This window comes from Protopterus annectens, chromosome 2.part0 (assembly GCF_019279795.1).
Source record: "Protopterus annectens isolate FY-2018-M chromosome 2.part0, PAN1.0, whole genome shotgun sequence".
In the NCBI taxonomy this organism is placed as follows: domain Eukaryota; kingdom Metazoa; phylum Chordata; order Ceratodontiformes; family Protopteridae; genus Protopterus; species Protopterus annectens.
Window position 1 is genome coordinate 1,122,810,207 of NC_056728.1, and position 24,054 is coordinate 1,122,834,260.

Here is a 24,054-nt window from a genome sequence, read left to right on the forward strand (position 1 = left end):
CTTCCTATACTCTGGAACAAGCTACCCTTCTATGTCAAGCAAAGTTCTTCATTAGCACTCTTCAAGAAAAATCTTGATGTGTGGATGGGAAATAGGAAATACACCCCATCTCTGTTGGACAGTGGCACAGGAAAATAACTTTCTTGGGTGGCGTTAGCTATGGAACCTTGCTGGCTAGGCTTACTTAGGCCCTTGAGCCGATAGCCTAGTACCTACCTATGAACTTAAGAACCTATAAGATCCAATTAAATAAATACACAATAAATACAACAGCAGGATCCCTATATAAATCTAGCTAAGAAGCTTCTAATATATTTTTATCCTAAAAAATATATCTAACCTTACAGTCTAACCCTTTTGGACTGTAATAGTACAAACATAATACACATTATATGTTTATTTCCTGAATAGCAGAGGCTCCAAGACCGATTCCAGGGCTATGCCGCTCATTAAGGGTCTACTGCTTGAGGTGGCTTCACCTATTTTGATTAGGTGGGTTCTATACGTGAGCCAGTTTGCTACCCATCTGGTAACATATGGATTGATGCCTAGTTGAGTGAGTTTATCTATTATGCCCAAGTGGGGAATAGTGTTGAAGGCTTTGGCCAGGTCAAGGTAGGTGGTGTGCACCATCCTCCCCTCGTCCATGGCTTTGGTGTCGGTCTCAGAGAAGTGGACCAGATTTAACAGACATGACCTCCCCTTGACAAACCCAAGCTGTGTGGAGTCGAGTGTTTGGAGGTATCCAATGTCCCTGTTAATGAGGTCCATGATAATCCATTCCATGGCCTTGCAAAGTAGGCTAGTTAGGCTGATGGATCTATAATTACCCGGATCAGTGGACGTTCCACCTTTATGTAAAGGGATGACAGTGGCTGTCCTCCACTCAGCTGGGACAAAGCCAGTACTCAGGCTTTGGTTGAATAGGGTGCCTAATGGTGCTGCAAGTTTATGCCTGAGTTCATGTAGGATGCAGCCTGGGATGTTATCGGGTCCCATGGAGGCTGTATTTGTTGCCTTTGAAAGGGCAGTGATGACTTGTTTCCTAGAGATAAGGGGAGGGGGGCAGGTACTGGGGATGCCCTGATTTAATGATGGGGGGGCAGAGGGGTGAAGTTTTGGCTGAATATGTCTGCCAGTAGTTTGGCTATATCTACAGCATTTGTGTATGTGGTGTCCTTGACCACCAGTTCTAAACAGATCTGGGTGCTTCCTTTCGGACTGAAGACATATGTGAAGAAGGCCTTAAGATTGTTTCTAGTAGATGTGGCTAATTGGGACTCAAATTTGGCTTTAGAGGATATCACTAGTGCTGTTATTTGCTTGTTCAGGCTAAGGAGAGATTGCTTCCATTTGGGCACCTGCTTGTTCTTGGTCTTCGACAGCAATTTTTTCCTTTTCTTATATAGTTTATTTATTACAGATGTCCACCAGACAGGTTTACTCTTCCTTGCGGAGGATGATTTTTTCCTGTCAGGTATTCCTGATTCCATGCATCTATATAAGTGCTCGTATAGTACTTTGGAGTAGATTTGGACATTGGTGCCAGTTCCTACAGAGGGGTGGGGCTGTGAAGCTGTTTATACCATCTCTCAGGAGGTTGTAATCAGCGTTGGAGAAGTTTTTTTGTTTGACCCTATCTGGGGGGGGGGGGGGGGGATCAAGAGTGATGCTGACTTTGAAAGTGACTGCTTTATGGTCGGATCTTACCAGGGAAGATGATACTGTATGCCATGCTGCAGTGGTTACTCATGTTAGTTAATACCAAGTCCAAGATATTATCACCTCTTGTGGAGGTATCAACTAGCTGTTCCAAGGCATTTGCATTGATAAAATCGAGGAATCTCTGGTCATTTGTGTTCTGGCATAAGTAGTTTTTCCAGTCTGTGGTTGGGTAGTTAAAGTTGCCTAGGATCAGGGTAAAGGATTGAATTTTGATAGATTTGAAGAGGTCCAGATAGGTGGAGTGGGCATCTTGAGTCAAATTTGGGGGCCTGTAGCTATCTATGATTTGAATAGGGGTCTTATCAATGGTTAACTGCACCTGGAGTATCTCCTGTGTGTCATACTGTTTGACCAGCCTGGAGGTGTGTGTGTCTTTAATATAAATTGAACCTCAGCATCCTTTGGCTTTGGTGCCCACAGTTTGGGGTCTGAATTTATGATAGGATGAGTAACCAGGTAAGACTAGGGTGCTCTCCGCAGCTTTGAACCAGGTTCTATGACTGTACAAATGTCAGCATCTTCCAGGGCTAAGAATGCCTGCAATTAGTGCAGTTTCATGTTTAGACTCCTAGTGTTTAGCAGCATGGCCTTATGGCCTTTAATTTGCATTTTGTTGAAATTTGATTGTATCAACCTCATGATTTTTCCTAAGAGAGGCAATATGGGGGAGGCAAGGGCCTTTGCCAGAAGCCTGAAGACTAAGTGCAACAGATGCAGACCATCTATAGCAAAGCATCATGGTCTGTCCCAGGCTGTCAGGTACTGCATCTCCCTGGATGTACTGAGGCATCATTCTGGGTGACGGTGGGATGCTGCTTAAGGCTAGAGACATACTTGCCTGGGACACGTATTCAGTGAGCTCAATCATGTCTGTCTTCATATAGTCCAGGGATGTACGTCTCAAGTCGTTCACACCAACATGGACTATGACAGAGTCATAACAGTACCTGGAAATGGACAGCAGCCACAAATGCAGAATCAGTGTGGTAAATACAGTAAAAAAATAAACAGGCAAACCAATGTGTTCTTGCACAAGAAGCAGTCACTTTAATACAATAAAATCACCAGAGACTTAGCCATTTGGCACCAGACAGACAACTAACTGTGACTTTCTCCTTATCCAACCTGGTGAGAGGCAAATCTGTGCGTCTCACAATGGAGTCTCCTATGACTAATATGTTAGGTTTATGGTTAGGCCTTAATGGTTGCGAGACACAGGTGGGCTATGTGTGATAGATGGTGTGGAGGGTTGTGGAGTTTGCGTGTGTTTTTGCCTCTGTGGTCTCCTTTGTATGGGTTTGTTTTTGTTTTTGTTGAAAGCAAAAGTAGGAGGTATGGTCTTGAATTTTAAAGATGCATGTCATTTCAAAAACTAGATTTCCCCTTTAATTTTTCTTGCAGTAGCAAAATTTCTTTTAACACAAAAATGTCATATGTTTGTTTCAGTATGTCTGGTCATAAAGGCAGTTCATCAAAAGTGAATTTGTCAGCTTTTTAAAAGTCAAATCCACTTTTGTTGAATTCTTTATTACTGTCAGCAGTGGATTTTACTATGAGATTATCAAACAGTAGGATGAGGATTTCTTTTCTTTTCCTTACCTTCTGGAATTGTGGAGTCAATATGTATATTTTAGCAGGGGTGTGGGGGTATGGGAGGTTGTTCCTGAAGAAAATGCATTTGTGTGTGTGTGTGTGTGTGTGTGTGTGTGTGTGTGTGTGTGTGTGTGTGTGTGTGTGTGTGTGTGTGTGTGTGTGTTTGTGTGCGCTTGTTTCCACCTCTATGTGCAGTCATTTTTTATTAATTCACAATACGATACGATCTGAAGAACTATTCGAAAGCGCTTATCGTTGGACAAGGGACTTAATTTTTATTATTTTTGTTCTTATTTTGTTTTATTTCATTCTTTTCATTAAATTCTGCATTTTAATAGAACTTTTATTACTGGATTGCACAGACAGTTTATTTGCTTTTCAGCACAGTGTTAGCCTGGGTGAGCCAATTGTCTTTTGGTTTGTGGATTATTTATTGGACAGTTCACTGCAGCAAAAGGGAATATCTCTTCATTTGTTATTAATTTTTATTAATTGGGTGCCGATGATGTGTTTTGTTCATAGGCTCATAGGTGTGTATTAGGCTAATGGCCCTAGAGCCTTTACAAGCCAAGCCCATAGGATTACCCTGACATCGTGCCACCTGACCTTAGTTCCCAGTGACTCTGTCGAGTAGAGTCACTGGAGTGATCCCCGGGGTGAATTTTCTAATTTCCCACTCATCAAGATTTCTCTTGAAGAGAGCCAGTGAGGTGCTCCGCTTGACATGTATGGGAAGTCTGTTCCATAGCATGGGCAGCCTCTGGATTATGAACCTGTCCCTCCAACTTGTTCTGTTGATTGTGGTAATGAGGGTGAGGTCTCTGGAGCGTGTAGTGTGGAGGGATTGAGATTTCTTTAGATGTAGCATTTCTAACAGAGCTGGGTTAGACATGGCTTTGTAAGTCAAGCAGAGATTGCCTCTAAGTAGGCAATATGAGACAGAGAATAGTTGGATTTTTTTGCGTCTGTCCATATGGGACAATTGTTTAAGGCCTAGGATCCTGTTTATGGGGTACTTTTGTGGCCTCTCCAGTTGTTGTAGGTGTCTAGTGAGGTACATGCCAAATGGGGCATTGTACCTGATGATTGGCCTAATGAGGGAAGAGTAGAGGGAGACAATGACCTCTTTCTTCCTGGATGCAAAGCCCTTAGTAATGAGATGTTCCACAAAGAGACCACAGTGGCAATGTGGTGGTCAAAAGAGAGGTTGCTATCAACCTGTGTTCCCAGATCTCTTATAACGCTTTCTGTGTTCAGCGGACTACCTTCGATGTGGTAATTCATGGGAACCATAAGTTAAGTGAAGATGGAGACAGAAAGTGTGGTAGGAATGTTTAACCACTGCTTTGGGTTTATTTTCATTTCTTTTTGTTTTGCCTATTGAGCAAGTAAGTACATGGGAACAATAAGTTGGGGGATTCTGACATTTATGTATCTCATGTTATGCTTAAGTGAAAAATTAAATTATACTATACTAGATTGTTTACTGAAATTAAATTATAAACAGTTTGTGTTAAAACTTAATTAGTGTTCCATTTATTTTCATATGGTCTTACATGAGTTAATTAAAGCTTACTCTGGTCATTATGATGACCATAAGGTTTCCAACTTGAACTGGATACTTAGAAAGCATTTTATCAATATACATAACAACCATTGCTTCTTGGAGCTATAATTAGGTAGTACAACACTAAAGAATGCATTTTATGTTATAGGTAGTTACTAGGCAAGTGATCTATGAGACCATAAGCAGTCTATTCCAATGTTCCCAAAGGATTATCTGGTTAAATGACTTGTTCACAGTCACAAAATTGACAAAAGGAGGCTCAGGAAATTGACATTAGACTACATAAAGCAAATCATTAACAACTCATAACCTTAATCCACTGTGCTAAGTGCAAGACTATGGCCAAAGCTTTGAAAAAGACTTCCATTAGAAGTAAGAAATGTTATTAGATAAACAATGCTATTCTGTTCTAGGCTAGTTTATTGGCCAACAGACCCCTAGATGGTCTTTACTGACCTGGAATCACCTTCATGAACCTTTTAAACCTTTATGTACGCAGAAAGGGATGGATCAGTTCTGAATATTACATCCGTGTAGTTCTGTTTGGTAGTAGTATTGGAGAAACAAGGATTCAGCACCTGAGCTGATTGTCATCTAGGAGGAGGCCCAGCTGAGTAGACCACAGGCTGGTAGTGGGAGTCTTGTTATTTCCGGATAACAATGGGGGTCTTGGTCTTGAGTGGAACAGCTGTGGGCCCTGAGAGGAAAAGGATGGCCACATGGAATGTGGGGAGAGGTTTAAGCAGTTGTAGCAAAGAGAGAGGGATGCAAATTATAATATTGCAGAAAACAAATCTGAACATGGAAGAAGTTGCTAAATTGTGTAGGAAAGGGTATAGAGAGCTGAAAGGTTCAGCAGCCCGAGAGGAGGAAAGTTAGGAGCAGCTGTTTGATGCACAGAGTGGGCAGAGCTTTGGGGGGTGAAAAGATGAAGTAAAGGGATTGGTGATAGACTGAATGTGAAGAAGAATAGTATATTAATGAGTTTGGTATATGGCTGTACCAGGATGATGGTCAGTTTTGGAAGGATTTTTTGGTACGAGAATGAAAAAATTCATATTGGAAGTAAATTAATTGTAGTGCTAGATCTGAAGCTGCTTAGGATTTTTGGAAGGCAAAATACAATAGGACAGGTTTATGAAGCAGTAAGAAGAGGCATGGAGGAAAGAACAATTTTGGAATTATGGATGGATCTGAGGGTGGATAATTTTACATTTAGTTTAGCTGACAAAGTTCAGGTTAGCAGACAGATAGGGGGGATATAAGAAAGGAAGACACATGAAAGAGGTAAGGGTGAAGTAAAGAAGGCATTTCAGATCACACTGTGGTTAGCGCAGTATTGGACTGTGAGATTCAGAAGGATATTATGTGGAAGTGGAATGTTTGAGATTGAAGAGAAAAAGACCTTTGTAAGTGCCTTCATGGAGTGGAAAATGTAGTATTGATGAAAAGTGGGAGATGATCCTGTTAGTTGTACAATAAGGTAGGATAACAGTGACTTGCAAGGGGCAGATTATGGAGCGTAGTGAGTTTTTCTATGATTCCTGAGTGGGGAATGGTATCAAAGGCCTTGGCCAGATCAAGGTAGACTGTATGAACCACCTTGCCTTTATCCACAGCTCTAGTAACTAACTCAAATAAGTCAACCAGATTGAGCAGGCATGATCTACCCTTCACAAAACCAAACTGTATGGGATCCAGAGTTGGAGATTTCCTATATCCTTGTTTATTAGGTCCATAATGATGCGTTTTATAGCTTTGCATATCAGACTTGTCAGGCTAATGGGGCAATAGTAGTTGCTCCTCCTTTGTGGAGAGGGATGACTGTAGCAGTGCACCATTTGGTAGGGAGAAATCCTGAGGTGAGGCTGTGATTGAACAGGGCACATAGGTGAGGAGCCAGTTCACTCTGTAGTTCATGTAAAACACAGTCAGGGATATTGTCAGGTCCCATAGAAGTTGTATTCTTGGCCTTGGACAGTGCTATTTTAACCTGTGCAGCAGTAATACTGGGTGCCTGGAAATCTACTGGTATTGTGATTGGTCCTTTGGTGGGGGAGAGAGGGGTAAAATTGGCACTGATTCTATCGGCCAGTATATTGGCAATATGTGTTGGCTCGGTATAAGAGGTGCCATTGTGCAATAGCTCTGAGAAAATTTGGATATTGCTCTGGAGATTCTTTACATAACTATAGAAGGCCTTGAGGTTGTCTTTACTATCTGCTGCAATTCTGTTTTCATAGCTAGCTTTTGAGGATTTGATGAGGGATCTCAACTTTTGGTGAGGCTGATAAGGGGGGTTTTCCAGTCTTGGGACTTCACCTTATTCTGCATCAATTTCCTCCTTCTGTTGTAGAGTTTGTTTATGGCAGGGGACCACAAGATTGGCTTCCTTTTTTTGAAGGAGAGCATCTTGGTTCTATTGGGTATGGTGAGATCCATGCATTTGTGTTCTTGTTCATACAGGACATTAGTGTATGATTTGGCAGCCATACAGCTGTTCTCCAGTTGCATTTATGCCGTGAAGTTAGCCACCTCAATTTTTAGGAGCCCAAAGTTAGCTTTGGAGAAGTTTTTCATGGTGGTTACCTTTGCGGGGGAGGATGGGAGGGATGTGGATTTCCAAGGTGATTAGTTTCTGGTTGGATCTAACCAGGGAGGAGTTGACTATTGGTATAGAGCAATGGTCACCCATGTTAGTAATGACCAGGTCAAGGATGTTGCTACCTCTAGTGGGGGTAAGAACAAGCTGGTCCAGGGCATTGGAATTAATGAATTCCAGGAAACGTTGGGCAAGTGAATTGGCACATGAGTAGTTTTCCCAGTTAATGGAGAGGTAGTTGAAGTTGCCCACTATAAGAGTGTTAGGTTGGACCCTGATATTCTGCAGGGTGCTTAGGAATATAGAGTTTGAGTCTTGGGACATGGTTGGGGACCTATAGCAGGCTACGACCTGAATTGCTGTCTTACCCAATGTTAGCTGCACCTGAAGTATCTCTGATGTGTTATGTTGGGCTACCAGTTTGGAGGTGTGTGCATCCTTTATGAATATGGAAACATCACCACCTTTAGAGCTTCGGTCCAAGTTAAGGGGACGAAAGGTATGGAATGAGTTATAGCCTGGTAGTGCAGGGTTGCTTTCTGCTGCCTTGAACCAGGTCTCTTACAGCACAAATGTCAATGCTCTCCACTTTAAGGGGTGCTTTGAGCAAGTCCATTTTGAGATTTAGACTTCTAGCGTTGACCCTCAGATTGCATTTGTTCGTAGCTGTTATGATGGTAATTTGGCTTTGGAACACCGCCTAAAAAAGGCACTATAGGGGTGGCAAGAGCCTTGGCCAGTATCCGGAAGCCCAGGGGTGACAGATGCAGGCCATCTCTGGCAGAGCATTGAGGTTTGTCAAACATGTCATCCCAGGCAGAAAGATACTGGATCCCCTTAGAATGACACCAGAACCTTAGCCAATCGTTGCAATCAATCATTTTTTGCTTGTACTGTGGTATCATTCTGAGTGATGGTAGGAGGCTGCTCAGGGTTATGGTCATACCCATCTGGGCTACATAATCCAAGAGCTCCTCCATGTCTCTTTTCATGTAGTCCAGGAAGGTACATCTCAGGTCATTCACACCCACATGTACAATAACAGAGTCATATTTGTACCTGTTGTTGAGGGACCTGAGTGCGTGGGTTATGTGGCAGATCCTGGCACCAGACAGGCATCTGAATGTTACTTTCTCCTTATTCAACCTAGTGAGTGGCACATTAATGTGCCTCACTATCGAGTCACCTATGACTAGTGTGTTGGGCATGCTGTTTTGCCTTAGGGGCTTTGGTTGAGTGGCACACTGTTTAGGAGGGTTATGTGTCTCATGATTTGTATTTTTTTGTGGTGGTCGAGTGCATTTCTGCCTTGGAGGTGTCTGCTGTTTGGGTAGATTTTTATTGAGAGCCTCCACGAAGGTGGGTGTGCAGTTTGTGTTTTTATGTGAAGGCAGTGCTGATGTGTATTCTGGAGGGCTATGTGTTCCATGTGGTGTGGTGCAAGTGTTGACCTTCTCCTCTTGACCAGCTATTCCAGTCTTAGCTGGAGAGTGTGTGGCTTCCAATTTGGATATATAAGTGCATCTCTCGCAAGTCTGAGTGTTGGGAGGTAAGAGGAGAGGGTTGTCAGTGTACATGAGGCAGTTGCTACATTGCCTCAGGATGCCCAAGTTCATCAGGTTAATAGAAGAAAGCTCAGGGAACTGACCTTTAGACATGCCTGGAGGGTTGGGCATTAATAATAAGTACTGGAGTTTCCTTGTAGAACATGTAGTGCTGGTAGCAATTTTGTGTGCTACAATAATTGCTACAAGAGGTCTGGTAAAGTGCTAGACTAATAAGCTAGTAAAAGTGCAGGAGAGGAGAGAACTCAGAAGCTTACAAACAATCCAGGATACAGCAAATCTGCATCTGGACTAGACTAGCTACAGAAAAGGAAGGAAACAGTTTTTTTTTTTTTTTTTTTGTTAGTAGAAAGTGAAGAGACAGAAGATAATGAGATAATTCAAGGTTCAGAAGTTAAAGGGGTGGGGCTTTGCTAGGTTCTCACTATAAACAGTAGAAGGAGCTGATGTAATGTGACTGGGGGGGTGTCCAATATCAACTTTATACCAGAGACTGGCAACTCAAAGCCACCAAGACTTAAGACCACCACAAAAACTGGGCGGGTGGGTGAGAAAAAACAGTTGTACAGATTACAGATATGTATTAAATGAGAAGTGCAGACAATTGAAAATAAACACATCTTTTCCCAATATCACAGCAGGCAGTAAGTCAGTCTCTCTGCAGCTTAGAACAGCTTCACAAACAGGTATATCTGATTTAAAACTCTGGCTATACTCAGTATGCTACATTTGGTAGTCAGTAAGAGAGAGTACCCATATTCACTTAACAATGAATAAGGTGACATCAAAAAAAGCTTTGAAAGTTCTAGTGGATAAGCAATTTAGCTTTGAATATCTGATACCTTTAATTGATAATAGAATAGAATTCCATACTACAGAGATAAGCTAAATTATAAGCAGGTTGCACGAAGTTGCAAACTCCCTTGAGATGGAAATGTTTATATCCATTATTTTTCACTGAATGAAGAGGTGTGACATTCTGTAGGACCATCATTTCATTACTGTGATGTTTCTTATCAACAAAAATGACACTGAGGATATTGTTTCTTTTATTGTATAAGTTAAGGGATCCCAGTCTATCCACTTAAGACTGTTCAGACACACCTATGTATTGTGGATCTTTTCTGAATGGACTTTCAACTATCTTAATTAGTCTTACTGATAATATTACATTTAAATGTCCAGCTTCATCATATTTAAAATTAAAAATAGCTGATATAACAGTTCCTAGATTTATTTATTTATTTCAGTTTGATGACCAGGGAAGTCCAATGGGCCAAGAAGACCCCGTTTTCAGTGGAGACTCGGGGAGAAAAGCTCCAATGACAAATAACAAACAAGTAAATTACAAATATATACAAAGCAATGTGATTAGTTACATCAAGCTGAGAATACAGTGTAATACATATGAGGTATAATAGTACATATTATATGCAATAAAATAATAGTTTTATATATAAAAGGAGATCTAACAAGGTTAGCCACAGTGCAGCAGGAGACTGTCCTTTGTAGGTGGTGGAAAGTAGTAGTAGGCAATGAAGTGGTATGAGAATTGGGTGTGGTAGGGGGTGGGAGTTAGAATAGTTAGGGGAGAGATTTATGTAGGAGAGTTGCATGGGCATGTCCATTTTGAAGCAAGATGTGAGAATAGAAAAGATGTGAAGCTGGTGTGGTTAGGAGTATTGCACAGGGAGGGAGGTAGAGAGTTCCATAATTTAGATATGGAGCAAGATAACAGAAGGTGGCCAGGGGGTCGTGTGGGTTTGTAGATTTGTAGGAGATTTTGGTTTTCTGATCTGAGTGGTTAGGAATGTAGGGGGTTAGGTTGGCAGTGAGAGAGGGGCAATAGGAAGGTTTAAAGATGAGCTTGTGGGAAGTGGTAAGTTTAAGAAAGCTTAGATAATTGGGTAGTTCGAGTCATTGCAGGGTATGGAGAGAGTGGCAGCGGTGGGATGAGTTTAGTGAACTTTCTGATTTTATTGTAGCAGGATTCAAGTTTGGATTGTAGGCCAAGTTGGAGATTAGTTACTAGACAAGCACCATACATAAGGGGGTGGAGAAGGTAGGAGGAGGCAAGGGATTTTCTGGTGGAGGGGTTGAGATAGCGGTTCTGTCTGTACAGGAGTCCTAGTTTCTGGTGGGGTTTTTTGATGGTGGTTTGGATATGAGTGTCAAATTTTAGGTGTTCATCAATGATAACACCGAGCAGTTTAGTATTTGAAACAATTTCAATGGGGACGTGGTTCTGGCTGAGTACAGAGAATGAGTTTTTGTTGATAGGGGAGTTTCTAGAAGGGAAAAAAAACATCAGTTTGGTTTTATTAGGGTTCAAGGCCAGGTGATTGTTTTGCATCCAGGTTTCTGTATTAGAGAAAGCTAATTGGGGTTTTAGAAGCAGGTCGGTGGGGGGAGTAAACTGGGCAGATGATTGTTGAATCATTTGCATATTGGATTAGTGATGAATCAGGGATGGTGTGGTGATAGTTATTGATAAATATATTGAAGAGTAGGGGACCTAGAACAGAACCCTGGAGCATGACAGTGGGGGTGTGTAGGAACGGAGAGGTTGAGGATTTCCATTTCATGGCTTGTTATTGTTCAGAGAGGTATATAGATAACCAGGATATGGTGGAGGCAGAGAGGCTGAGAGAAGAGAGTTGAGATAGGAGCATGGGGTGGGAGACGGTATAAAAAGCTTTGGATAGATCGAGGAACAGGATAGATACGAGTTTGCCAGAGTCGCATGCTTGGTTAATGGTCTCGAGGGAGGAAAGGAGGGCAGTTATGGTACTCTGGCCAGGGTGGAATCCATGTTGAGTGGAGGAGAGATGATTGTTGCATGTTAGATATGGCAACAGTTGTAAATGGATTTGGATTTATTTCCTTCTCTATGGTGAAAGCAGAGGAATTGTGGAATGTCACTTTAAATGTAGGCACATTTGAAATGTTAAATTTTAAGCTAGGTATTACACCAAGTTTTGGATGGATTCATAACATAATGAAACAAAATACAAGTTTTTCTACTTTTTGAGTGTAAAGTAGATGAGGTTTCAAACTGTCAAGTTTGATTCCCCGATACACAACTCTGCAGTCCCCCACAGTGAATCTCTGACAGCTTTGCCACTATTTTTGCTCTGGCAGTGATTGAAACATTTTAGGATTTTCACTTTCCTCCACTGTGAATTTAACATATGGTAATTAGAGGAAATGATGGATAATCCCTGCCATGGGGATAGGGAATTAATTTTTTCCTTTCAAAATATGTGTTCTTTCACTCAACTGAAGTTTCAGCCAGTTTCTTTCACCTAGATAAAGCTTCATCTGGATTGCTTTTAGTGAGATACAGTACAACCTAAAATAACATCTGAAGAAAGTGGTAATAAGTGATAAATATTATATTATCAACAGATTTGGAAACCAAACATTTCCCATCAGATAAAATGAAGCAAAAGGCAATTCACTGTGAATTGAAAAAATACAAAGGTACAAAGAGCGATACATGACAGAGCAAATTAAAAGTGCAGCTTTAGTAATATTTGCACCTGTATAATGCTGCTTCTTCAGACCAAATAAACTTAAAACATATAATATTTAAGTAGAAAACATTCAAACATTCTAAAGATTGGATTTGTCAGAAGTCCTAAATATTAAAAAAATCATCCAGTCAAATGCCTAACAATTAGAGGTGTGTAAGTCACGTGAACAGAAAATGTATGATTGAATGGGAAGAACCAAGTGACCAAATAATATGGGGTATTTTAAACAAATGCCAAAACGATAATGAAATGGCATTAAATCCAGTACTGCAATACCAACAGATTGGCATTCAAGGCATATGAGTCCACAAATATATATAAACAAACATCCAAAATGCTTCTCCAAAAGTATAACATCAAAACAGTAGCTCAAACACAGCCCTAAAAAAATCATCCAATCAGAGGATGAAAGGATGTAATATTATATAAATCACCACTAAATTAATGATGTCAATAAATACAAAAGCATAAAAGAATAAAACTAAAAAAAACGAATGCCTTTTGGCTTTTCCCGGTTAGGGGTCGCCACAGCAGAACTTCGGTCTGCTAATGACTGGCAGTGAATTTTTATGGTGCTGAGTTGCCAGCCCAATGCCCAGCCTTCAAAGAAGGTGCACACATTCACGCACGCACCTACCTGCATGTCTTTAAATGTCACTCGACCACGGGGAGGACATGCAGACTCCACACAGAAGGCGCTCCAGCTGAGGATCGAATGGGAGAACCTCTTGCTGTGAGGCAGCAATGCTAACCACTGCACCACAGTGGCTCAAAAGCATAAAAGAATATATTATATATTTATATATATATATATATATATATATATATATATATATATATATATAAAACGCTAACAACCATAAAACATTTCATAAAGAAAAATATATATAAACACATAGTTAAAAATAAAAGTATAATGATATATTAATGTAATGGACATGCCTTCAAGTAAGCTATTAATGGCACCTTCTCATTCAAATTAGGTGGTCTATCAGCTTGTAGCTGAATAATCCACCTAATTTCATGCTGTTCAGTAACATTTCTAAAATCACCTAAATGTGGATTTTTAACTAGGCACTCCATAAACATAAATTTAAATTTAATGTGATGTTCATCCCCATACTCCAGAGCATGTTTTGCTAGGGCCTTTTTCGCATCGCCCTTACAAACTGCTGCCAAGTGCACTCTAATCCACTCTTTCAAAGTGCCATTCATTTTACCAATATAAAAAGAAGAGCAGCAACTGCACTGAGCTAAATAAACAACATTCATTGTGGAGCAATTAGCATTGGTCTGTGGATGTATAAATCTGTCTGAAGTAAAAATGAATTTACAAAAATTACATACCCACAAGGGAAGGCACCCCTGTTCTCTTTTATAGGCTTTGATTTATTCATATTAAAGCATAATAATCTCTTCAGAGATTTCTTGTTCCTAAATCTAAAACCAGGGTGATTACCAACTATGTCCTTCACACATTCACCCAAAGTTAAAACAAACCAATTCTTCTTAATAACTTTGCACACTTTACCAATATCACTGGCTAACATTGAAGTCTTATGTACTTCATTCAATGAAGAGATTCCTGTTTGGGCATTGAAATATGGTCTAGCCCTACTACAACACAAATGTTCAGTGTCACCATTAGTTCAACTTCTTTAGTACTGTATCCCCATTTCAAAAATCAGTCAAGTTTATTTAAATCTATGTCAAATTTGTGATCATCATTATTCAGCCTAGAGACACGCATGCCCTGCCCTTAAGTTTATTCCTAAATATATGGGATGGATGCGTGCTATCACTTTTCAATAAAATATTCCTCCTGCATCCCTTTCTATATAAACCAGTACTGAAATTGCCATCAGGACCTTTGATTATCTTCACATCCAAAAATCAATTACACTATCAGAAAAATTGTGTGAAAATTTCATAAAAAAATTGTGGTCTGATGTAAGAAAGTAATACATTCTTGTAGTAAATGTGTCATACCTGTCCAAATAATAAATATATCATCCACAAATCTCTAGTAGTAATTAACACAACCTGCATACATGTTGTTACTAAGAACCATAGATTCCTTCCAGTTTGCCATTATAATATTGGCTTAGCTATTGGCACAAGAAGTGCCCATAGCTACGCCCAATTGCTGCAAATAATGCAGCCCATCAAAGAAAAAAACATTGTTCTCTAAAATCAATTCCATGAGCAAACAGAGAAGCATTTTTGAAGTTTGTTAATATATGGTTGTGTGCTCATATGCCTTGAATGCTAAATGGTATTGCAGTATTTGATTTAATGCCGTTTCATTATTGTTTTGGCATTTGTTTAAAATACCCTATGTTATTTGGTCATTTGGTTCTTTCCGTTCATTCATACACTTTCTTTTCAAGTGACTTACACCCCTCTAATTGTTGAGTATTTGATTGGGTGATTTTTAATAGATTTTTAGGGCTTTGCCAAATCAAATCTTTAAAATGTTTGAATGTTTCTATTTAAATGTTACATGTTTTAATTTTATTTGGTCTGAAGAAGCACCATTATACAGGTGCAAAAGCACTAGCCATTATTAAAGCTACACTGTTTTAATTTGTTCTGCCATGTGTCGCCCTTTGTACCATTGTATTTTTCTGCAATTATTTCCCATCAGATGATATGGGGTGAAACAGATTAAAAAGTACAGGCCACAGTAGAGAAACTGGGGAAACTCCCACTGTACATTCCAGAAATCCAAATTATAAGCATTTATACAGACTTTTTGATGCCTATCATTTAGTTATCTACAGTATATCTGATAGATAAGCATTATTGGTATTGTAAGCTTTCACATTACTAGAATTTGAAAATGGATTCAAGGACTTTTGAAAGATTTACTTATTTTCATATGTGATAGGTGGACTGATCCAAGGACCCTTTTCAGCCATGACCCAGACCAGTAAGCAACTACAGGTAATGTCAACAGCATTGCAAAGGAAAGTAAAAGAACGTACAATACTCAATGAACAATGCACCACAAATGCAGTACATAAGTCATATATTACAGCTAACCTAGACAGAGTAATCTAAATGCAAACATTAAATCTAAAAACATCACTTATTTGCTCACAGAAAACAATAAAGTTTCTGAGATAAGATCTTGAAAACATAAAGTAATAACTCCTAATTTGACTAAACCTTATCAAATGATTGGATTAAAACCTAATTGAGCATGCTCAGAATACTGAGATTCATTGACTACTAAAATGCAACAGGCCTCCTTTAGAGCAAAAGTCCTAATAATACATTTTAATTTTTAAACTTCTAGCATTATCTAGCTAGACCTAAATATTCCTTATATATTCTCATATGGAATGGCTACTAATGCTAGCATATAACCTAAATTTTGGAGACATTTCCTAAGTATTAGCATAATTGTTATGAATGCAGCCTCTTAAGAACAGGACTTAGCTCTCATGTCAGTTTCATTGGCATATAGTGAAAAAGCCTTGATTGTGACCTGAGATTGACTAGTGTCTCAGACATTTGTTGTAGACTGCTATGGAAGTAGAAAGAAGTGAGGAGGTTTTGCCTTCAGGGGCAGAGAGTGACTGTGCATGTGTGGGGGTCTTCTAGCAGGGTTCCTGGTGATGTTGTTCATAAAGGTCGGGCTATTCCTTTCAGTGGATCTTTGTGAGCTCCATCCTTGATCCAGTACTGTAGATGCATAAAGGGGGTTAATGCTATAATCTGATAAGTAACTTACCGATACCCATAAGCAGCATCAGTGGCTTAGGCCCTACGTCCTTTTTATCTCTCATTCCTGTCATGGAACAGAACCAGTTCTTCAGTTAGGGCCCCTGGTAACCCTGAAGTCTGGAGGGGTGAAAAACAAGGGTTCTGGCATTTAGGTTGAGAAACATTTCCCCACAAGCTACAATGCCAAAACCATAAACTTGCAGCACCACTTCGCTGTACAGCAGTATGGTTGAAAAGCAAACTTGCTGCAGCATTAAACACTGTCCAGCCACACAGCACATCGCTACCATCCCTAAACTGCTACCTGGCTGTATTCTAACAAAACAGACAGGCTCGCTAGAAGTGTTATCATTGCATAACACTTCTAGCGAGGCTGTCTCTTTGGTTAGAATACAGCTGAGTAGCTGTTTAGGGATGGTAGAGATATGCCATGTCACTGACAATATTTACTGTCCCAGCGAGTTTGCTTTTCAACCATACCACTCTACAGTGAAGCGGTGCTGTGAGCTTATGGTTTCAGCTTTGTAGCTCATGGGGAAATGTCTTACAACCTAAATTCCAGAACCCAAAAAACAGACACATGAGATGTGGTATCAAGCAGAAAGTAGTCTCACAGAGCAACACACTGTTGTTAAAAAAGAAGAAAAACAAATTCCAACCATAAAAAATAATGGTTGCATCATTATTTATAACCCACTTTTATAGTCCAATATTAAACATAAGTGCCTTTATGATCCATGCCAGAAACATTACAAACACAAACATTGTGTCCACTCCAATCCATATAGAGCATATTAGAACATATGTACAGTTTGTTGAATCAAAAGTATTTTTCACTCAAAAGAAAGCAATTCAGTATCATCACTTGAACCTCAGTTATATATGTACTTAAACACTAGGAGTGCTTACTATCTCTAATCAGTACTGTTTCTTATGCTGTTTATTTGACTTTCTAAGTCCTCAGTGTATTGAGTTTTATTACATTTAATTGAATGTATGACTAGCAACAGGTCAGCCACATTCGCAGAACATGGAATAATGTCTTCAACAAAGTAGTACCATCTTATCCTCTCATTGAAAGTAAACAAACCATAGCAAAAGTATCCATTGCAACTCAATTACAAAACGTAGAATTCAAGGTTTCAGATATAGCTACTATATAAATTAATGTTTATTGGAAATAAGTTTCTTTGTAAATATAGTGCATAAGTGAAAAGCTCCAAATAAGTTGTAACCCTACCGTAAGAGTCTCTAAAATCAATCTAAGATAAAAAGAAAACAAATGGTCTAGAATGAAACATACAGAAGTACGCTGACAATTTTAGACCATGCCATACTGAGTGACTTACCAGATTATAGTTTATTAACTTACAACTATAAAACACACATATTAAAGTGTGAAAATGTTTACTCTGTTTTGACATCAAACTTGATTATTAGACTTCTTTTGGTAAGTACATTTGACTTATAAAACAGGAACATACAATCACTGAGAGTGTTTTTAATGTTAATATATCAAGATAAAGAATCAAGTAAACACGGTGAAAATAATGGATTTATCTATGCAGAAAAAGACAGAATGCATATAAGTACTTTACTTAAAAAAGCCCATGACTCTACTATTTGAAGCATATCACAGCTGCATTACCTATGGGTGAAGTACTGTACATTTGAATAGCCAATTTCCTGTATTTCTGTTCCATTCTACATATAGTATATGTGTTGTCCAGATCATGGGATGGCAAGGTGCAGAACCTTACCAGTTTGAAATGGTTTAGTGGATGAGATGGACACAGCGGAAAGAGCAGCAGAGGTCATAATGTAAATATGGTCATAATGTATGCATGTAATGTATGGAGTAATTTTTTTTTTAATTCTGGCAGACAGCTCACAACAACTTCGGGCTTGTATGAAATGAGATGTACTCAGATAACGCAAATATAATTGCTGGGTACATAGTCTTTCTGTGGGTGAAAATGACTGACCTTGTAATTTGGTCATTTTTTCTTTCTTTGTAGGAGTGATATGATTTGTATGAAGGAAGTAAAATACTTTTACAGTGGCTACTAATGTGAAATAAAACTAAAATGCATTACTCTGGTCAGTATTCTTTATCACATTATAAAGTGTACATAGTCAACAAAGAAGCTAAAGCTACTGAATGGGGCCTGTCTGTATATTACAGTGGCTGGAACATTTGCCATTTGCTCAGATTAAACAGTCATTAATCTGGCTTTGCAGGATTTGTATGCATTTTTGCAAAGAAAGTTGAAATATTTTACTGCAGCCACTGTATATTTGTGTGAACAAAACATGAAATACATTATTGTGACCTTTATTATTACTTATTTTCACAATCATACATATGATCTGTACACAGTCAAAAACATGGCTATAATTGTTGGGTATGGAGTCTGCATCTGAATTAAAATGGCTAAATCTACTATCAAGATCTAGTCAAATAGTCATTAACTATCTTTGTAGGATTATTGTACTTGCCTAAGACTACTGAATACCTTACTATAGTCATGTTTAAGGCAATTAGATTTCTTAGCTGTAAGCAGTCAGTTAGGTGGATATAACGGATTTGTACTGAGGCTGTCTGCGGATAACAGTGACTTACCTCTGCTGTTCTTTGATCACTGTTAAATAGTCATCTATCTGGCATGACATGGTCAGTGTCACACAATGTGTAGTATTTGGTTAAGTCAGCATAAAATGATCATTGTTATGGCTTATACTTGTATGTGTGTGTGTGTGTGTATGTAGGTGTCTGGTAGGGTGTGTTGCAGTGTATTTAAGAGTAACAAGTGAGACATATTTTTTCACTTTGTATCACTGTAAAACATCAGTGCAGCTGCAGTGGTGCAGCGGTGGCATTGATGCCTCACAGCAAGAGGTTCTCCTGTTCAATTCTCGGCTGGAGTGCCTTCTGTGTGGAGTGTGCATGTCCTCCCCGCAGTCGAGTGGCATTCAAAAGACATGCGTGAATGGATGTGCCTTCACTGAAGGTTAGGCATCGGGCTGGCAACTCAGCACTATAAAAATCTACTGCCAATTATTAGTGGACCGGAGTTCAGCTGTGGCGACTCCTAACCGGAAAAATCTGAAAAGACAAACAATCACTGTAAAACATCAGCATTGTACACAGTAAGGGCCTATCTTTTGTGGCCTGTGTGGGATGTGTGTGATACAACTTATTAGCAAAATGGTGTTGTAAGGAGCATTGCCATCTCACAGCATTTGGCTCTCTGGTGGAGCTATTAACTGTGGTTCCTTCTGATTGGAGTCTGTATATCCTCTCTGTCTCTTACTATGTGTGAGTTTTATCCAGGTGTTCTGGTTTCCTTCAACACCCCAAAGATGTGCCATAAGTGAATTAGCATTCATCTAATTTGCATGTAGGTATGCATGCAGTGTGTGTGTGTTTATGTATGCATGTGTGTATCTTGTGATTGATGTGGATTGCCAGTGGAGGTGTCAGTGTGTTGTGTATATGTGAAAAATCAGTGTAACTTTTGATATACTTTACTTGTCAGTGGAAGTGTTAGTGATTGTGTATGTGTATGTGCATGTGTGTGTGTGTGTGTGTGTGTGTGTGTGTGTGTGTGTGTGTGTGTGTGTGTGTGTGTGTGTGTGTGTGTGTGAAATCAGTGCATGTGTGATAGAGATGGCTTGTCAGGGACAGAGTCAATATGTGTATGTATGTACGTATGATGAAGAGAGAGAGAGAGAGAGAGAAAAAGAATATCACTGATTTTTATCTGTAGATGCATACAATATTGGTAGACACACACACACACACACACACACACACGCAAGTGCACGCACGCGCACACACACACACACACACACACACACACACACACACACACACACACACACACACACACACATGCATACAGACACACACACATAACTATTCTGGGTAGCAGTAAAAAAGAGAACAGTTAACAACTCAAACATTATCTTTCAAAAATAAGGCATAAAATACATCACAAAACATAAAGACCCTTTGGGTGTCTGGTGGCTTTAGGGCCTCCTGCCTCTGGCTGCATAAGTGGATATTGACAAAGATGTATTAGGAACCACTGCCTTGGACTTCATCTAGTCTAAAACTTTCCCTGCAGAGATGGTGTTATTGCTTGAAGAGGGGCAAACCTCATAGGTGTGGACAGAAGGTTACTACAACTTGTGTGGAGCCAAAGACAGTAAGGTCATTATTTCATTCACTTTCCTCAAAATCAAACCTCTGAGGTGTGAATAAAAGGTCTCTATAACTTGTCTAGGGGGCAGCACACTTTCTAGAAGCAATAGGTTGGAATGCATCAATGCAATCATTATTTTTTCACTTTCCCGAAATCAAAAAATACATGTGGATACAGGTAGCTGTATTTTGTAGATAAAGGAAAAGGCATATGCTGTGTGTATACATCTGAGAGCAAAATGTTGAGATATGGTACTATGTTCAAAGTGGCAGAACCAGGGGGCAATGGAATACTGCAGGAGAAACAATCATTAGCAGGGATGAACACCATGGAGTCCTTTAATTAAAACTATTTTCACATAGGGCTGCTCCTGCCCTAAAACTAACCATATTGGTGATTGTTTTACATGCATCATGTAACTGTCATCACTTTCATACACATCATTCTCCGAAACAATCTAACTATTTTTAGTGTACATTTGTGACTTGTGATTATACTGTGAAGAAAGTGAAAGCTACAGTGGCTTCAGTAGTGAATTTCAACGTTTTGTTCATAGACTAATATTTCCCTTAAGCTATCCCAATAGTATAACTGGATTACATTTTGGCACACACCCTATGCCTACATTCTAAACCCCCCTCAAAAGGTAGCCTCTTACTGCGTACTCCTCTGATGTTAGGTTGTTATGAAATTGTAAGTGCAGCTCTCAGACACTAGGCACTATCCCCACCCCATCCTATCACAGTAGTGATCACATTCCTCATCATCCTGCCCTTTGTTTTCACCCACAGACTATCCCAGAAAACAGACAACCACATCTGGCAATTGCACATTAAAAGTGGTGTAAAAGAAAGATCCACAGTAATGCATTTCAGCTTGCTGTTATAAAGCATCTCACCCTCATAACAGCTGTGGTACAAAGAAGTAAAAAAAGAACAATAAAGAAACAGGAGTGGGTTGCACTATTGACACTGTTTAGTGCTATCACCACTCACAGATCTGTCTGGTTTCTGACAAAAAAATAAAGGAAAGAAAAAAAAAATCATAGCAACACATTTCATTTTGTAGCTTTCCCACTTCTATTACCATATAGCCATTGTTCTTATAAATTATTATATAATTCTCAGCCCATATAAGAAGGGAAGGAACAGAAATAGATTCTGTCAGACTGCACCACTCTCCCAGATATCCCCTAAGTCAAACAAGCTTCCTATATCTCTATAAAGGTGTTCTCAATAAAATTATACTTACACTGAAATAAGCCAAATACGAAGAGCCCACAAATATACTGCAATGAGATCCATTTTATTATAATATGGAAACTGACCACAGATGTTTTTCTGCAATTTATCCACCCATTGTCTGCTACTGTAGTCTCCCTTTCATTGTCTCTCTCACCTGAAACAAACATGCAGTTTAAATTATTTTCCTGCTAGCTCTGTGTACTTCCAACAATGAAGTTTCAGCCAGCCACAGTGCTCAGATATGCAAACTGGTCCTAAAAGAGAGCAGGCACAGCCTGCATGTGTGGTCTGATTTAGCAACCACTGAAAAAAAAACTTGTGATTATGGCTTGGTTCATTTCCATCTCTTTAACTTGCCAGACCACAAGCCCAAGCAGAGATTATGTTCAAGCTCTGGCTTGGCTCCAGGTAACTTTGGCTCACCGGCATTTAGAAAGGGATATGCAAAGTTTGTTGGACTGGAAAAGAAAAGAAGTTTATACAAGAGAGGTGTTAAAGAAGGTGGAAGATATGTATTTGCAAGGGATGCTTATGGGAAAGGATAGTAAAGAATGGTAAAAATAAGGTACTATACAGATGACGAATACACAAAATGGTTGAAAAAGAGAGAAATGCAGAAGAATAAAAGCATCATTAAAAGAAACAGATGGAGACAGTTCTGGTGGAGATATATGTAGGCAGATAGAAACTGTTAGCTTTATTGCTAAAGTACTTAATGAATTCTTTTTACATGCATAAAACAAAGGAAGTATAGTTATATTTCATTCTTACAAAAAAAGAGAAAAGGGCTTTCAGAAATTGGAGGACGGTATCTCTGTTAGATATAGATTTAAATATTTTGATGATAATATTCTGGAAGAGAATAACATAACTGTATCTAGTGCAGTGCAAAGGAGATGACTGCTGCAGGTACAAGCTATTAATGGTGTGCCTGTCAGGTAAGAATATAAAGAAGCTATCGATCTTATTTTGGAAAATGTGTTATAATTATACATCAGAATCAAAGGTAGTTTAGTGGCTCATAATATACCCAAGGCATACTGCAATGTCAGTCATAATGCATTATAGGACATGTTAAGGGAATACAATTTAACAGAAGGATTCAGAACTTTAGTGTATAAGGTGTTTGATAATGGAATTATAGCTTCTTTGATAAATGGATGGAGATGGAGATTCAGTTAATTAACGAGTGGAAGTAGGATGTTCATTAAGTCCCTTATTATTTGGCTTAGTATCAAAAATAATATTTTCTTGATTTACTGTACTTGTACTTATTTTATACAGTGATTATTACTATTTTGAGCATTTTTGTTGAAGTATTTATTTAATTTTGTGGCAAAAATCATAATTTCTCTGTTTTTTTTGGCTTTTTTAGTTCTTTTGTCTCCAAATTACCATTCAGAAGGTTGAATTAGTAAAGGACTAGCTGCTTGGTAGCTGTTTGCTGTTTAATCTGCATTTGAGAGCTACTTTTGCTGTTTTACATTAAGAAATTCTACAATTATCCATACTGTGGCATAAGGTGTTTAACTGGTCTCTTTGAGTTGGGAAGCACTCCAGGGAGTGTGACCAGAGGGCATAGGAGTCACTTTTCAAGTCTTTTTTGTCTACTATAAATCAGCCAAGTTTGAGCAGAGCTGCCCATTCTTGAGCAGCAATTAGCACTGCCATGAATAGTGGCAAATGCCTAGACATTAACATTTCCCATTAAGGATAATATTCGGTCCAAAACCTGTTAAACAACTAGCATTGAGTGTAATTAAGCTTAGAGCAGCTAGCTAGTGCATCAAATGGCACTACTGTATCCTAGCACTATATAATATCTTGCCCTTAACCCCAGAAATTAGTTTGCACATGGAATAGCACTACCATAACCTAGCACTGTATAACATCTTGCATGTAATCTCAGAAATTAGCCTAGACACCCTGCTAAAACCCAGTCCTTAATTCTAATCATTCTACCCTATGGTCAGGACAATATGGATATGCAATTTCCTAGGGTCTCTATGGCCAGCATGGTAGATTTGGGTATCCTAAGACAAAGTAGCAATTGTCTCATGTTCTCAATCAGTTAATCATTAAAGAAACTAACATTGTATGCAAAAGATGTAATTAGACAAGTTTGGAGGCAAAAATCTCACATACAAACAAAATTGTCAAGAGTACTCATACTACATCCCTCACACATAACACTCACTGCACACAGACTGTCTTATGCTGAAGCAATCAAAAGAAATCTTCCCAGATCTGAAAAGACCTCCAAAACTGCCCAAAGGCAGCAC